Consider the following 16,809-nt stretch of genomic DNA (forward strand, 5'->3'; position numbering starts at 1 on the left):
CATGCACATATTTCTAATTTTTTGTAATCAAATCTATACATCTTTTTCTCTTTGAATGATTTCTGGGTTTCCTATCTTATTTAAGAAGGAATCTCTACCTGTCCTAACTTTTATCCTACTATTTTTTAAAAAATATGTTTTTATTGATTTTTTTATAGAGAGAGGAGGGGGGAGAGGGAAAGAGAGAGAAGCATCAATGTAAGAGAGAAACATTGATCAGTTGTCTCGCATATGCACACCACAACCTTTCAGTGCATTAGACACTCAACCAACGGAGCCACACGGGCCAGGGCTTTCCTACTATTTTTATTGTCATGTGCTTCTCTCCTTGCTTTGTAGTAGAATTAATTCAGGAAACAAAGGAACTCTCAGAAAGGAGACACACCTTGAATCCTGTACCCCAGGTCTTTTCTTCTGCTTCTGTTCAGTTTGCTTTATAATGTCTTGTTTCCCAACAACCTCCCCTTAAAATGTAGGCAACACTGCAGTATTACTTCTGCAGGCCTTGTCACCTCAAGGCCTTGTCAGCAAATCAAGCTAGAGCTCATTAGAGCTTCCCAAGGACAGGCTCTTGGGAAAGATAAGATGCCCAAAACAAAGAGAAGGAGGAAGAAAGCAGGATCGCACTTTGAGCAGAACAAGAGAAATAAATTGAGTCCCCTGTGCATCAGACAAGATGGCAGGGCCTGTGAAGATTCAAGATTCAAGAGGCAGTACGATCCCTGACCCCCAGGGTTCTGAAAGGGGAAGTGAAGCCCACAGAAACACTGCAGTACAAGGCAGATTATACAGGTCTGGACCAAGGGTAGAGAAGGAAGTTCAATCTGACTGCATGACCAGGGAAGACGTTAAAGAGAGTGAATTTTCAATGTTAGAATTTCAGTAGGTAGCAGGTGGGGACTTTCAGAAGAAAATGACACAAGCAAGGATAGGAAAGTGGGAATAGAAAAGAAGATTTAGGGGTAATCGACTTTCCCATCTGAAAAACAAGAAGTACATGTAGAAAAACAGTAAGAACTGAACTGGCAAGGTGGCGTGAGTCCAGACTCAGGAGGCTTCGAGGTCTGGGCTTGACCTGAGACAACAGGGACACAAATTCAGACACAGACAAACTGTCCTACTTCACCCCTCAGTTGGCACTAAGAACAGGGGTGTGTTTGGTTGGGGGAGGGTGGACATCCAACTCCATTTGACCTTCCAAATCACTGAGGGTCATCTTTAAAACGATCAGATTTGTCAGATTTACCATACTCAAAGCGTCTCACCCCAAACTTATTGAATCCAAATCCCCAGTGAATTCAATTATATGCCAGTTGGGAAACTTCTACTTCTGGCTAAATCTGCCCCCAAAGAATAGTCATATTTATAAAATTCCATAGCAATTATATATGTTCCACCACCTCCTCTTTGTGCCTCTTATCTTGAAAATGCAACTAGATGGTAGCAAAGATATGCTGCTTTAACTGTCCAGCTTTTCCTCCTTTTTTCCTGGTAACTGTTTCCAGGTACTCCCCAAATTATCCAGTCCCCCATTCTCAGCCCATTGGCTTTGGGTAGAATTAACTGGTTTCTTGAGCGGATTACATGATTTGGGTCTAAGCCAATTAGCATATCATACAACACTGGCCATATGATTGGTTCAGGGGCAGGCTCTTGGTCCAATCAGAGACCATGAGATGCAGTGAGACTTTGCCTGGGAGTGCCAAGCCAAAGGTCTCTTTTTCCTTCTGTATTTGAACCCAGGAGCTCTTTACCTTGAGACCTATAGGCAACCATCTTGCAAAGGAGAGGCTCACTGTGTAGAAGGCAGACCTGAGAAAAAGAGACAGCTGGGCCTGGGTTGTATGATTTGAGGCTTGAATATAGGCTTACCTGAAGCCACCCCAGCCGCCCCCACATCTTCCCTGTACTGCTTGGGTACACCGCCCAGCATGTTCCGTTTTTTGCTTAAGCCTGTTCAGATCAGGTTTCCTGTCACTTGCAACTGAAAGAATTATCACTGATAGTCTTCTCCTGAAGATGTCCTCATGAGGCATGCAGGCCACTGGCAACTTGAGTTAACTTGGAGAATTCTTTTGTAAGCTTCTCAAATGGCAAAGGAAATTGTTTCTTTGCTAGGCCTATGAAACGCTCTTCCGATGATCTAATAATTCTATCTCCTTGCTTCCTTGGGTGTGTTGTTATTTGACAATGTGTTAAAATGACATGCTGTAAAAACCTTGTTTATATTATTCACGCATAAAAAGTTCTCCAAATTCAGGAAGAACTGTGCTGGGTTGGCAGCAGGGAAGTCAGTTCCTTGTTGGCCCCTCCCAAGGGAATGTCCTGCAGGAGTGAACATCCGTCAGACACAGACTCTGCGAGTAGGAGTGAATTTTGTTTACTTTTCCCTGGAGACCTCAAAGCAACAAGCTGAGAAGGAGCTTTTTAAATTCCCATATCACAGGTAAGGAAAGGAGGAACAAAGAAAGAGGAAAAGAGAACGAGAAAGACATAAGACATAAGTCTTGGGAACTATTTTCCTGGTTCTAACTTTAGACAGAGACCCTTCCTCTCTCCACAGGCCATACCCAAGGAGAGTTAATGTAAGATGTAGGTGCAGATAAAGATTTTGCTCCACGAGAAAGCCTTCTATCAAAGATTTTTATAGTTGCATTTTCATTTTAGGATTAAGATGGTTGATGGTTTCTTATTCTGGAAAACTCACCTGCCCAGACTTGGTACTTTCTGACAAATAACCCGAGACAAACCCATGATGTGTTTCTGTCTGGGTCCTAAAGAATATTTCAAAACCCCTTAAAGTAGCATCTGTACCATAGGAAAAACACCAGTGAATGTTTATTATCCTCAAGCTAATAATAGTCAATAGCAAATTTCCCTTAAAGCTATTTGTAACTGACATCCTGAAGGACTTCTGCGAGGGCCAGCAAGCATCATCGGGGTTCACCCGAGGACAACCTAATGAACCTTCAGGACTGAGAACACATTTGCAGCCTGCTGGACGCTTCCAAAGCCTCTCCCTCTTCCGAGGGAGGGAGGGAGGAAGGGGGAAAAGATTGACACCCAAATCAGGATCTAATGATTCTATAAACTCCAAGTCCAATCATTTGTCCATTGATTCATTCATTTAACAAATATTTATTGAGTTCTTCTTAGGTGCCAGCCAGAAGCTAGGCACTGCACGGGAACAGAATAATGAACAGGCCAGTTAAGTTTCTAACTCCAGGGAATTTCTAGAGGAGACTGAGAGAAACAAGTAAAATATGCATATACACTATAATAGTAATAAGATAGGCAATGATAAATGCTCTGAAGAAAACGAAACCAGAATGGGAGAGTTGCACCATGAGGTGAGTGGGGTCACATACATGGAGTGCTCAGATGATGAGAAGGAAGGAGTAAGCCCTGTGAGTCTGGGGAAGAACATTCCGGGAAGAGAAAGGGGGAAAGCTTGCAGCAGGAACAGGTTTGGAGTTGAGGGAAGAGTGGGGAGGAGGTGAGAGCAGAGAGCTGCCAAAGGCTCTTTGGATGAGCCTCAGAGGCCTGGAAAGGAGCGCAGATTCTATTTGAAACGTGACGGAAGCCATTAGAGGATTTTAAGCGGGAAGTGAAGTGATTTGTGCTTGTAAGTGCAAGATGTGTGAAGAATGGACAGAAGCAAAGAAACCCTGGGGAGCCTGTTGGATGATGTCGCCTGGACTGGGGGTGCTGGCTGTGCTTTTTGTTCTCAGCTGTAGCCCCAGCCCCAGAAAAAGCCTGGTATATAGTGACTGAGGGATGAATGAAATCTGGCCGGAGGGACCTTACAACTTCCCAGATGAGATAAATATGCAAATAAAACTAAGACACAAATGGGTGGTGCCAAGGGCCTAGGTTGGCTGGGGTAGGGGTTGGGGTGCAGGAATGTCTTCCAGAGAGGTGTGAGGGGAGCCAGGCACAGCAGCTGGACCCTGCCAAGCACTCTCCCTCCTCCTCCCCCCCCCCGCCCCCCGCAGGTGGGAAGGGGGGAGGGGGGAAGGAGGAGAGGGGGAGAGCTGCTGATACAGCTGGACAGAGCCTCAGGGGCACCCGGCTGGCAAATCTGCCTCAGAGAGCTGAGCTGCTGCTCCTTTGGGAAGGAGAGGGCACTCTCCCCTGCAGGCCTGCCTCATTGTCCCAGCTTCCAGCAGGGCATACTCAGAAGTTCCTTTCAGTCCCCCTCTCTGCTGGCTGTTCTTGAGGCAGGGATGGGCCAACATCCTCCACACCCTTTGCCTATCCATCCGGAAGTACTGAGTCAACAGCCCTTTCCCAGAACCCACCTCAGCTTCTTCCCACACCTGCAGCGCGGACTGTTCCCAGGACTGAGGTGGGGCAGGGCAGAGAGCGAGGTGGCAGGGTGCAGAATCACACCCCAGGCTCTCCAGATAGGTGCCTCTCAGACTGGCTGCGCAGGCAAATCCCCCAGGAAGCCTGCCCGCAAGGATGGCCAGCTCTGTTCTGATCCTGGAGGGCTGGGGTGGGGCAGAAAGTGTGCCTTTCTCCCAGGCTGCAGGGGATGCTGAGGCTCGCGGAGCAGTCTTGGAGGGCGCCCTGCTCTATATGCAGCCAGGACAAGGTTGGCAGGGGAGAGAGAATAAATATAGCCGCGAGTTACTGAGTGCCAGACTCAGGGCTGAGGGCATTATGTGACTAATCGCTCTAATCCTCCCCTTGCCCTGTGAGCTGGCACCATTATTTTGCTTATCTAACAGATGAGGCTGAGAAAGAGTGGAGAATTTGACCAGCTCTCATAGCTCACCGGTGAGACTCGCCCGGCCATCAACTTCAGAGCATGGACTAAGAGAAATGTCAGGGAAGAAATGTCGATGGGCTGACTAGGACCTGTTATGAGTTGGTAACTAGAGCAAAGGTCAAGAAATAAATACCCCAAACCTCCTAATATTCACCACAAAGGGAAGGGCGGACACGCAGCTGTAACTGGACCCAGTGGGGTCTCAGGAGTGCCTTGGCTTCTGGACGAATGGAGATTAAAAGTAGCTGTGGCAAAAAAACACACAAACAAACAAACAAACAAACAAAAAACAGAAAGCTCCCATGTGTCCTTCTCTGCTTTGTGTTTACCTAAAATGTCTCCATTTAAGATTAGAATTCCCCCAGATTAAAAAATGTCTCTCGCCCAGCCTGCGTGGCTCAGTGGTTGAGCATCGACCTATGAACCAGGAGGTCATGGTTCAATTCCCGGTCAGGGCACATGCCCGGGTTGCGGGCTCTATCCCCAGTGTGAGGCATGCAGGAGGCAGCCGATCAATGTATCTCTCTCATCATTGAAGTTTCTATCTCTCATTCCCTCTCCCTTTCTCTCTGAAATCATTTTTTTTTAAATTTTTAAATCTCTTTTATTTCTGGTGTTGACCCACCTCACTGCATCCAGGGCTCTGAGCAGTGTTCTCAAAATATACAGTAACGTCTAAACCCTTTATCTGCTTTTTATTTGTGAAGTGGAATAGACAAGCACCTATCACAAATTAACTGAAATGACTACACTGCTGCACAAGCTAAACAGGAGATATGGGGCAACAGAAGCAGAGAGAACTGGAATGGTTTAGTATGAGCGGCCTTTCAGCGCTGGGCAGGAAGAAACGGTGAACAAAATCCTCCTGGCTGGGTGGCATGCACAGCGAAAATGAAATTACTGCATGGAATGAAATGAAAATGAAAATACTTTAAGTATTTATAGCCAGTGCCACTCAAGAAAAAGCAACGATCTGGCTTAAATCCTTACACACACACGCACACACACACACACACCAGCACTGGGGGAGATACTAATCCAAACTCTTCTGGGGAGAAAAACCCTTGAATGATATTCAGGATGAAAGCAGTAGCTTACATTCACATCCCTAGTGTTGCCTTTCTCATTTCTGTAGATTTCAAATCAGACCCAAAAGACCATCTAATGCAGTTAAATAATACTGCGGATAATGTCTCCAAAATGAGACGTAAGTAAGAGAGAACTTGTTTTTTCCCTAGGTTGTCCTAATGCTCAGCTTAGGAATCCTCCAGACACGCATAAGCATAATCCTGTGCGCTTCCGCTAATCACGTTGCTTAAGCACCCCGCAGATCTATTTCACCCCAGGTTCCTGGGGAGACGACTGACCACAGGTCTATTTCACCCCAGGCTCCATTGGCAGTGATGCCTGTTCCTGGTCAGCCTTGTGGGGTCCTCGGCTACAACAACCAGACGCTCGGTGGGTCTGTCTTAGTTTTACTTTTTAATACCTGTCCTAAACCTGGTGAGCTCCCTGTCCCAAGCAGTTTAGGGACACTGTATTCAGGGAATTCTATTTTTCTTATAAAAGCAGAATGAAAATGCTCTCATCTGCCCTGCTCGCCCAGGGCTTGGAGCCCATGGGGTCCCCGGGCCTCCATGCTGCAGACACTGCATTTTTACAAGAGGTGCTCTTTCTCAGCTCTTCCTCTAAGTGGCAGAAGGAACACTAAAACTCCGATTTCCTGGTGCAGTGCAGGGCCTTTCTCCACACACCCACTGTCCCTCCCCTTTCACTCTGCCCCTCCCGCCCCCACCCTCTATGATCTCAACTCCCTTATATATGTGCCCTGTTGTTATCTAAAGTTTTACCCTTCGGGGGGGGGGGAACCCCAGCTTTCTAACCAAAAGCCCTAGATCGATCAACTCTTTAAGGCTCCCTTTGTATAGCTATGTTAAATATATATTACTACCTATATTGAATATATAAAGAGTTTATATCTTCATGTTTCCACAGAAAGTAGGAGAAGGAAAAGAACTCTGAGGGGCTAACCTGCCCAATAAAAGTATAATATAATTCATCTATGTGATTCTAAAGTTTCTAGTAGCCACATTAAAATAAAGTAGAAAGAAACAAATGAAATTCATTTAGTAATATAATTTATTTAGCCCAGTATAACCAAAATATTATCATGTGAGCATATAGTCATATTTAAGATTATTCATGAGATATTGTGCACTCTATGCCAAAGCCTCAGAATCCAGTGTGTGTGTTACCATCACAGCACACCCCGTTCAAGCGCTGAGACCCTCCTGGGGCCGGTGGAGGCGGGATTGTGCTTGGTAGATCTAACCAAGCACCTGACAGCTCTAAGAATCTTTGACAAGTTCTTTCATTTGACTGCTCTTTTAATAGTTTCTTCCGTGAAGGCAGACCATGGCTTCACATCTCTCTGGACACCCTACCTAGCATGTACTCAGTACAATGAAGGAAGAGGGAGGGAGGGAGGGAGAGAGGGAGGGAGGGAGGGAGGGAGGGAGGGAGGGAGGGAGGGAGGGAGGGAGGGAGGGATGAGTTTCTAATTTACTTTCATGCCACTTAAAGCATCCTATTTGAAAATATAATTTAAACATTAATATGAAATTTTTTGAAATCTGAAAGTAAGCCTTTTTTTAAGCATTGGAGAAGGTGTGTGGGTTTAATTTGGCGGAAATGTCCATATAGCCTTGGTTCTGTGCGAGCTCACTGAAAGCAGTGCTGCACACTTGTCACACTTTTACTTCAAAAGTAAATGTGTCACCAAGCACCCACAGCCAGCCAGAACCAGGTTACTCAGTAATGGTCAGGACAGAGGCCCGAACTCCACCAGGCGCTAAACCAGCCCCACTCCTTTATCTGAGAGGAGGGGGACATGTGTGGGAGGGGGTTCCCCCAGCCCCAGACCGGACTCACTCACACCCACAATTCAAGGGTGCTTGGTCTCCTTTATGGCACCTGCCTGTGGCAAGCTGACAGGGTCCAGCTCTGGGCAGTGCTGGCCTCTGTCCTAGCTGCTTCACCAATGTCATCTTCAGCTAGAGCTCCCCTTCTTACTGAGGAACCTGAGGCCACAAGCCTGAGCAGGGCTCCTTGAGAAGCCTGAGAGCTCCCTGAGCATGAACTGGCCTCCCCTCTTCCAGCTTTGCCTTAGCTCCCAGCTCCCAACCTCCAGGTCTGCTCGGTCAGCACAAGGCCCTGCTCTTTAAGTCACCAACTAGGCTTCATGTGTTGTTCCTCTGGGCAGGGCCGTGCTGGTGAGGACTTCCAGGACCCCTCTCCCTCTCTCCCTTTGTCTTTCTTTCTCTCACTATAATGACATTCTGATCCTGCCCTGACGGCTGAGCTGCATGAGTGCCCCACTGCAGCCATGTGTCCTGCCTGATTCTGATTCACACTCATTACATTGTACTTTGAACTCAGCCTTGGTTATCTGCTGCCTCAATCACTAAAAACAATCCAAACCTCTTCCCATCGGAAGAGCTGCTACCACCTCTCCCAGATGAGCTATTAGGAGCACAAGGCTTTCCTGGTCCCGCCCACCCACCCAAACACAGCAGGGTGGACGGAGGAGTCCAGCTCACTCACTCACTCCCTGCTTCTAAGCTGCCCTCATGGGGCTTTCAATGCAGAAAAGATTAAGGACAAGTTCACAAGCACAAAGATGCAGCAAGATAGATGCCAAGTTGGCAGAAATTTTCACCAACCTCTTTGAAAGCAATGGGGATGGTAAAGTTTGGGGTGATTTACTTATGCATGCAGTAGTTGTGAGCCAGGCAATAATAAGCAAGAGAAATAAGCAAAATATTACAGGAGGTTAGATAGCCATGAGTGACCAGGAGAGAATAAACCCAGAGAAGGCGGATATGAATGTTATCTAAAAGGAAATTCTCAAAGTAAAAGTTAAAAGATACCTTTATCACAATATGAATTATGAAATACAGCTTAACACACAGAACTTGCTGGCAAAAGAACCTGCCTACAAAAGTGCTGACACATGGCAGGTGCAAATAGGCCAAGAGATGTGGCTCAGATAGAGCTCTCGAAAGTGGGTCTCAATTTCTTCACCTGTGAAATGGGGAGAGAGAGGGAGCTCAACCTGAATAGCTCGTGTCTTCTAATAGCAGACACAAGAAAGGATTGTGTGTACAAGAGCAGTTTCTAGGGCAAACATTTGGAAGAAATAAAATGGAATGGGAACCAGAGGCGGCTGGGAGTCAGCAGGCAGACCGCACGGCAGGCCTGACACTGTCCGGAACGAGGCTTGGGGAGGGCGAGTGGGACACTGCAGTGCACTTTCAGCCAAGCTGACAGAGAACCCTCAAGCCAAAGCCGCCCTCCTGTCTGTGGGAAACAGGCCTCCCAGAGCTCCGTGGTGGGTCACAGAGCTAGACAGCAGGGGACGGGCAGTCACACCCTCTGCAGTTGGAGACGTGGCAGGCATTTTGGGGGGCATCCATGGTCCACCACTTCTGCCATGTATTCGTTTGCTCGGGTTGCCACATCAAATACCACTGGATGGTTTCAACAACAGAAATGCATTGTCTCACAGGTCTGGAAGCTGGAAGTCAGAGATCAAAGTGTTGGCAGGGTTGGCTCCTCTGAGGCTGCTCTCCTTGGCTTGTAGATGGCCACCTTCTCCCTGTGCCCTCACATGGCCTTCCTCCCTGTGTGTCCTGTCCCATCTTCTTATTACGACACCAGTCCTATTGGAGTAAGCCCCTCCCCCCCATGACCTCATCTTAATTACCTCTGTAAAGGCCCTGTCTCCAAATACAGTCACATTCTAAGGTACTGGGGGTTGAGACTCAGTATATGAGTTTTGGGCGAAACATGCCATATATTGACCATAACATGCCATATATTTGCTTCTCCCCACAGTGTCAGGTAGCAGTCCTTCCATGGCCCCCATGCCTCTCTCTTCCTCAGAGGAAACTCCAGAAGAAAGTTAGTGGGACCAAGTCCCCATAGATACCGCTGAACTCAAGGCCAACCTCATATTTATCCCCTCCCTCCTCCACTATCCAGTCTGATTTCCCTTTACTTGTATCTCTCGTCTCAGTAGAACTGATGGCTTACCTGGGCATGATACCCAAACCTCTTTCCTGGAGGGCACTGATCCACTCTCAGTCCAGGGTCGTTGGGGGGACCTATTCATGGTTTCTGTGGGGCAGAAGGTAATAAGAGGCACCCAAGGGGATCCCCTGCATTTCACTCAAATGTGTAAAAGGAGCCCTTCTTCCTGCACTGCTCGGGGTCACTAACCCCTGCCAGGATGGTGGCTCTTGTCACGCACTGTCCAAGATGCCCTGGTGGCAGCCACAACGTAAAGTTCCCTTACCATCACTAGGCCCTCCAGCCCTGTAGTGAGCCTACAATTGCAGGGAAAGGAAGCACGTAATCCCCTAGTGAGTCACCAGAGGGATGGCAAGGCCACTCCTACTGCCACACCCTTGGTTCCTGGATACCTGTTTCAGGGTCCCAGGTTTTTCCCACCAGGGCCCTGAACTGAACATGTGCTGAGCCTTTGGACAGCGCTGGGGTCCGGTGACTGATGATGAGGCCTCATCGATGAAACTCAGCGGGTCTGCTCTCTATGGCAGGAGATTCTTGACTGGGAGCAGCCTGGGAAGCATGGACTCAGCACCTTCACAATGATGGATTTCAGAGCCACCGTGAGGACCTTCAGTCAGAGATCTGCAGTCATGGTGACCACGCAAACTCTTCACTGTGCACTTATCATTGTCCCCGCAGTGTTTAAGGGTATGTGAGAGCATGCTCTGGAGTCAGATGGCTTATTGACTGTACCTGGCTCTTCTGCCTGAACCACACCATAAGGCATCACTTTCTGGCATCAGCTTCCTCATCTGTGGCACATACCTCATCAGGTTGGTGTGAGGATCAAAAGAGATAATGCATGACTTTTAAAGAGTTTATTTAAATGCCAGAAGAACTGGTCAAAATGATTCTAAAATACACATGAAAGTACACAATTGCCAAAAATTTTTTGAAAAAATTAGTATGGGTTGGGACCTTGGCTTGCTGTGTATTAAAGCTCACTATGGAATTGTTACAATCAAAGCAATATGGCTGCCGGCGACACCCACGTTCACACTTTTCCAGGGGACCAGCCTCTGGAACAGGAGGTAAGGGAAGTTGGCAAGCTGGATCCATAACTTCTGGGTAAGGACTGGCCCTAAGGGTGGAGTCAGTTGGGATGGGATGCAAAGTGGGGCTATATTCAAACAAAATGAACAAACAAACTATATGGCTTTAACCGAATAAAAATACATGGATTAATGGAACAAAATAGAAAAAAAAAACAGAAATAACTCCCCCCCCCCCAATATATATACATATGTGTGTGTATGTGTGTGTGTGTACATATATATATGGTTCCATTATAGAATAAGGTTCCATTTCAATTCACCAGGGAGAGGATAAGTAACTCAATGAACAGGGATAATTGAGGGGGGAGATTAGAACCCTACTTCATTCCCTGTGTTTCTAAGGGAAATTGATGGATAATGGGTACAAGGGCTGGGACTAAGGTGAGGCGAGAGAGCTACTCTTTGCGTGCAAACTAGAAGGAGGCACTCATTTTCAGGGTCATGCAGGTGCCTTGGGTGTGGGTTTTACCACAGCATTACTGATAGGATGAGGTGGTTGTGTACATTATTAGAGAAATCAGTGAGTAAGTTCCTGTGGTAAACTCATACCATGGACCACCACGGCTATTAAAATGGAAGAAGCAAACATGGAATATGCTCACAATACAGCATCTAAGTGGAAAGGGAAGTTGCAGATCATGTCTAGCATGATTTATGCTGTGCACATGCATGTATGTTTATGTAAGTTCTAGAAAATGCCCACAGATGGTTATGCATGGCTGCTCGTAGGGGATAGACTAGGGTGAGGTGAGAGAGAGAGATTTTTCTTCTTCAGCCTATAACTTTGTTAGTGGTGGGATTTGAATCAATTGTGGGGTTTTTTGTTTGTCTGTTTTTGTTTTGCTTTTGTTTTGGGGGGATTTTTTGTTTTTGCTTTAATTGTGTAGAATTTTTTTTAAGGGGACAAAAGCCAGAGGCAAATCTCTCTCAGAGAAACTATCCAGTTTAGCAACGTATGGGATATATTAGTTGTGGTCAGATTGTTCCAGGGCAAGGCTGGTGTAGGTGAGGGGGAGATTGGGGAGCTAAATTGTTGGGCATGATAGATGAGAACAATTTTAAACCCTAGAGTATGGGTGACAGCTCAGAAATAAATGACAATGGAGGGGAAGAGGGAACCAGCACAGGGCAGGAGGCCATAGCTCCTAAAGAAGACATTGGGCTGGTGAGAAACTCCTCGCACCTGCAGTGGCTGAGGAGCTCTAAAGAAACTAACAGTTGCTCATAAGTTGTTTCGCGTGCTGTGCAGTGATGCCTCTCCCCACTCACCCCCACTGTCAGCCCCAAGTCACCTGTCAAACTCCACTACATTAACTAGTTTTAAGGCAAGAAAAAGGACTCTGTGAGGCTGATGGAAAGAGAAAGGACAAAAGAAACACAGGAGGTGACATGCGAGATAAAGAGCTGAGCAGAGTTTTTTTTTTAATAGAGCAAGAACTAACCAGAAGTACTAGGATGACTACTATCAAAAAGACATAATACCCAGTGTTGGAGGAGATGTGGAGAAATCGCAGCCCTCATATGTTGCTGGTAGGAATGTGAAATGGTGCAGTTGCTTTAGAAATCAGTCTGGCTATTCCTTGAAACATATAGGTTTCAACAATTCCACTCCTAGGTCTACCCAAAATAAATGAAAACTTACGTCCACATAAAAACATATACAAATATTCATAACAGTTTTATTCACAATAGCCAAAAAGTGGAAAAATCCAATGTCCATCCACTGATGAACAGAGAAATAAGGTGTGCTATATTCATATAATGGACTATTTGGCAAAAAAAAGAAATGAAGTGCTTATAATACATACTACAACATGGATGAACCTTGAAAACATTGTTAAATGGAAAGAACCAGTTACACATTGTATGATAAGAAATAGAGCACGTTTTGTATGATTGTATAATTCCATTTATATGAAATGTCCAGAACAGGCAAATCTAGAGACAGAAAGTAATTAATGGTTAGGAAAGTAATTAAGGGGAAGGGGGGACTGCTAATGCATATGGGGTTTGGGGGGCATGATAAAAATATTCTAAAATTAATTGTGATGGCTGTACAACTGTGAGAATATGTTAAAATGATTTAATTGTATACATTAAATCACTGAATTTTGTTTTATGTGAATTATATCTCAATAAATCTTACCCAAAAAAAGTAACCAGAAGAAATGTAAGCTCCACCTCATCCCCAATATCCTAAGAGACTGGAGGAGCAGTGCTCCCAGGGACACACAGGAGTTCCCCTGCGGGAGGAGCTATGTGTGACCTGTGGGATAGAGAGCTTGGGCATCATTCTGCTTGCCTTGTCTGTCACACCCTTCCCCACCAGGCAGGGACACATGTGAAATGTGACATGTGAAATGGTCAGCCCAGGATCTGACATACAGGAAGGACTCAATAAATATTAACTCTTATTAAACATCATATTATTATCTCATTCTATGGCATCCTTAATTAAATTTCTTCCATTCTTCTAGCTCCCTCTGACCATAACACACATAAGTAAAGGCTCACACTATGAAAATTTATGAAGAGGGTTTTAGCTCTATTTATGATGTGAAAAAATCATAACTTGTTAAAGGAATTTTGAAATTGTCAGGAAATGCCTCGTTTGATTAGGATGGGGATGGTCAGGGAGCCTTCTCTTTCAACAGCAGAAATCACAATAGCCCTAGAGCAGGGTTTGATGTTTTGTGCAGGGTGGTTCTTTGTTCTTGGGGCTGTCCTGTGAGTCCAGTTTGGCAGCATCCCTGGTCTCCGCTCACTAGATGCTAGTAGCATTGGTAGCATCCTCCACCAGCTGTGGCCATCAAAAATGCCTCCAGACATTGCCAAATGGCCCCTGAGAAGTAAAAATTTCTCTCCCCTCCTCACACACACACATACACACACACACACACACACACACACACACACACACACACACCTGTCGAAAACCATGGCCCTAAAGAAAGATGTATGTCATAGTAAATTTTGAACTCTCTTTAACATCAGGAGGAAGTAGAAGATACTCAGGCAGATCCCAGGCTTAACAGAGAGCACCATTCTGATTGCCCTTTCTGTCACACACTTCTCCACACCCTGTTCCTAAACCCTATTCTTGATCTCTTCCTCTGTACCAACCTAATATCTGCCCCATTCTCCAACACCCCAAAGCATGTCCATAAGCTCTAGCTTTGATACTCAGATCTTTTGTTATCCATCCCAATCATTAGACATCTGAGACCTCAAATAAGTTTCAAATATGTAAGTTCATAGGGAGCAGAGAAGGGATTACACATGATAGGTGCCTGGCAGGTGGGCATATTTGGGGCAGAGCCAAGGAAGGGGGAAGAAGAATGAATGCCATTTATCGAGCAGCTATTTCATCTTTCAGGCTCATTTAGCAGTTTCATATATATTATTTCATTGAGTTTACACAATAACCTAGCATCATGGGCATTTTCCCTTTTTTACAAATAGAGAAATTAAGATTCAGGGAGTGTATGGTAGGTTGCCTGAAAATATGGCTGCCAAAATACCTCTCATCCCTGATGTGCATGCAGCTTCTCCCATCAAGAAATGGGGGTCAATTTCTCCCTCTTTGAATCTGGGCAGCTTCTGCTTTCTCCCTCTTGGAACCGTGTGGCCACCATGCTGTGAGGAAGCCCAAGCTGCCTTCATAGCAAGATCACATGGAGAGAAACCAAGACTGTAGTTTGGTTTTTGAATGAAATAACTTGAGTAAGCCCAGGAAAGACCAGCAAAAATAAGCCGACCCACAGAATCATGAGTATAATACATTTTTGTTTGTTTCAAACCAGTAAGTTTTGGGATAGTTTGTTATTCAGCAATGGTCAGTGGATGCAGGAATTAAATAACTTCTTCAAGATTATACAACTCTAAGCACAGATGAACCAGAACTTAAACATATGTTTGTTTATATCAAAGTTTCTGCTCCCCCTTGAAAGTGCACTTATCTATCCTCTAAAATGTAGGACTATCTACTGGGTTGAGGTGAAATGGTGTTGTGATGGTTTAACAGAAAGGGTATCAAAGAAATCAGAAGTTGACAATGTTATACCTCCAAGCAAAAAAAATAAGGAAATAATAATTAAAGATAAGATTTGATTGTAGAAAATTTATACTAATTAACTCTATTTATGGGAACTATGTTTATGGCTAATCAATATGCAGCATATATTGTTTAAATATAATTAATTATGGTATGGCAGTAAATTCTAAATATGTGCATATCTACTGCCACGTTAGTGACTTTCATCTTTGAAAATGAAAAATTGCTTGATAGGTAAATCCTAAATGTGCACCTCAATATTTTAGCATCTGATGGCAAAGTCAGAATGCATTGGCTTCCAGATGTAGCACTCACATCAAAAAATACAACTAAACCCAGGATTCTAGTGCCAGCAGGGGAAGTTCCCATAACTTCTGACTGTAAAAACCAGCAGAGATTGTGGCTGAGACTGAGGGCTGCTGGAGTCCTAGACTGTTCAGCTTAAAGGCCTGTGCATGGAGTTATTTGGACTCACTTCCTCAGAGCTCCAGTGCCGGTGTAGCAGCTCAAAAGGCACCAGGGACAAATGGGTAGGAACTGAATTGTCCAGCATCAGTGTGAGAGCTTCATGGCAGCTTTCTCTCAGATAGCAGTGCAGGCAGAAGCCATTGTTCCTTTAATGAGCCCTCTCTCCACAGAGCCTGCAGGAGGAGGTGCCATATCTGAGACTCCATCAACCTGGCTCACACTATTTGCCCTGTCCTGGTGATCCCTTGAGACCCTGTCCCACCAACTTAAGGCCCACCCAAGCTGGTTTCAGCGGTTTTTCCACAAATGGCCTATGCTTTAGACTTTCCTAAAAATCTCTCAAATAAGCAGTATCTAGCGTATCCTGTACCTCTAGCTAACTGGCCCGAGGCCCAGCACTAGCAGAAGCCAACCTTGGTTCAAAGCTTGGCCTCACCTGGGCACCTGCAAGCCCAACACAAATAGCAGCCATCTGCAGATTGCTTCTTAGATCATGTCAGGTAGCTCTGGGCAGAACACAGGCAACAGGTGACCTTGGCCTGTACCACCTGGGAGGCCCCAGAGCCAGAGCACCTGGTGGACAGCTTCAGACAGACCATGTCAAAGTACCACCCAACCACCTTCACAAGCAAAATATTCAAGGGGTGGGCTCAGTGGGCACCAGAGTCTCACTGAAATAAGTCCTACTCTGTGGGGTGGGCCTCTGCAAAGCTGGTTCCACATGGTGGTTACAACCAGTTCTTGCAGCCAATTGGCCTTGGGGTAAATCCCTCCCATTGACATGCCAACAACAATCAAGACTGACAATTCCTAACATTTTCAAACAACTACAATAGGAGGGTGTATACAGCCTCCTGGGGGAGCGGGGGGGCATGGTTACCTGGTGTACCCAGCTCAGTTGAACAGGGAGGCTGTGTCACAACCCTACAAGACACCTACTACATTAGGCCATTCTACCAAGCCCAGCAGATGTAGCAGCTCTATCTAATACATAGAAACAAACACAAGGAAGCTGCCAAAATGAAGAGACAAAGAAACATGTCCCAAATGAAAAAACATAACAAAACTCCAGAAAAAGAACTTAACAAAATGAAGACAAGCAATCTACTAGAGCAGCGGTTCTCAACCTGTGGGTCGAGACCCTTTGGGGGTCGAATGACCCTTTCACAGGGGTCACCTAAGACCATCGGAAAACACATATATAATTACATATTGTTTTTGTGATTAATCACTATGCTTTAATTATGTTCAATTTGTAACAATGAAAATACATCCTGCATATCAGATATTTACATTATGATTCATTACAGTTATGAAGTAGCAACGAA

General features: G+C 45.5%; 1 long non-coding RNA gene across 1 annotated transcript; it reads left to right on the top strand.

Moving 5' to 3' along the window:
• The first annotated feature begins 7,168 nt into the window (after positions 1–7,168).
• On the top strand, positions 7,169–13,040 carry LOC111827981. The gene is made up of 3 exons (XR_002831730.1): positions 7,169–7,225; positions 10,393–10,677; positions 12,389–13,040. It is a non-coding gene; the product is annotated as an uncharacterized LOC111827981 (long non-coding RNA).
• The last annotated feature ends 3,769 nt before the right edge of the window (positions 13,041–16,809 follow it).

This window comes from Myotis lucifugus, unplaced genomic scaffold (assembly GCF_000147115.1).
Source record: "Myotis lucifugus unplaced genomic scaffold, Myoluc2.0 scaffold_259, whole genome shotgun sequence".
Classification (NCBI taxonomy): Eukaryota; Metazoa; Chordata; class Mammalia; order Chiroptera; family Vespertilionidae; genus Myotis; species Myotis lucifugus.